The sequence below is a fragment of the Sinocyclocheilus grahami genome, unplaced genomic scaffold (genome assembly GCF_001515645.1).
Source record: "Sinocyclocheilus grahami isolate Dianchi unplaced genomic scaffold, SAMN03320097.WGS_v1.1 scaffold949.1, whole genome shotgun sequence".
Taxonomy (NCBI): Eukaryota; Metazoa; Chordata; class Actinopteri; order Cypriniformes; family Cyprinidae; genus Sinocyclocheilus; species Sinocyclocheilus grahami.
This window is the reverse complement of record NW_015506128.1, coordinates 739970-740757: the sequence shown is the minus strand read 5'-3', so window position 1 is coordinate 740757 and position 788 is coordinate 739970. Positions and strand designations below refer to the sequence as shown.

General features: G+C 41.6%; 1 long non-coding RNA gene across 1 annotated transcript in view; it reads left to right on the top strand.

The window, feature by feature from the left end:
- The window catches only part of LOC107564600 (uncharacterized), a 20349-nt gene that overhangs the window by 17331 nt on the left and 2230 nt on the right, over positions 1–788 (top strand). The window lies entirely within an intron of this gene.

Here is a 788-nt window from a genome sequence, read left to right as displayed (position 1 = left end):
ATCTGAATTTTATAGTATGTGTACAGTGCAACAGCAAAGAGCTTTATTACATTTTAGAGAAGTCAAGTTGCGATACCGAACAGAACCACATGGAGATGCCAAAAATCCCTAAACCAATGGCCTGCTGACTGCATATATCTACTACAGTACACGGATCCATTCAGTATAACTAAACACAGCAACATAAACATGACAAATCAAAACATTATCGTGAATGTGTGTGGAAACAACATGAATGTACGGAAATGTCTGTGCCTGTGCATAAATACAATGTGCGATCAGTGCGTCAAGAGCGCTCATACACGCATTATTATAACGGACTCACGCTTACTTACTGTACTGTACGACTCCTGTATGCCACCGCAATCATCTTTACCTTGATTGCAGTCTTCATCCATCAAAACTTTACTAGCGAGACTGGTTATCAAGTCGAGAAACCGTAGTTTGCATCTCATCTGGCCATACAGCGGTGGGATGTGTTGACAATCCGTTCAGTCTGTACTTCACACAGCGTGTGTGACGTGTGAGGGCTCGCGCTCTTCAGAGACAGTCACAGAATATGACAGAGCTCATGTTTAAAAGCAAAACACACTGGAATGAATAATTAACTTAAAACGCAGTGCAAGTCTCTGTTCTCTCTGCAATCTCTGATGTAATCAGCCTGGTTTCCTTTATATTAGCGCTGTTTTGGACGGATTGTTTGAATGCATTCACTTACTGGGTTATTGGACTGAAAACTTTCCCGGAGTTTAGTGGCTTAAAATGATCTGATCGCAAGCAGAGAAGCA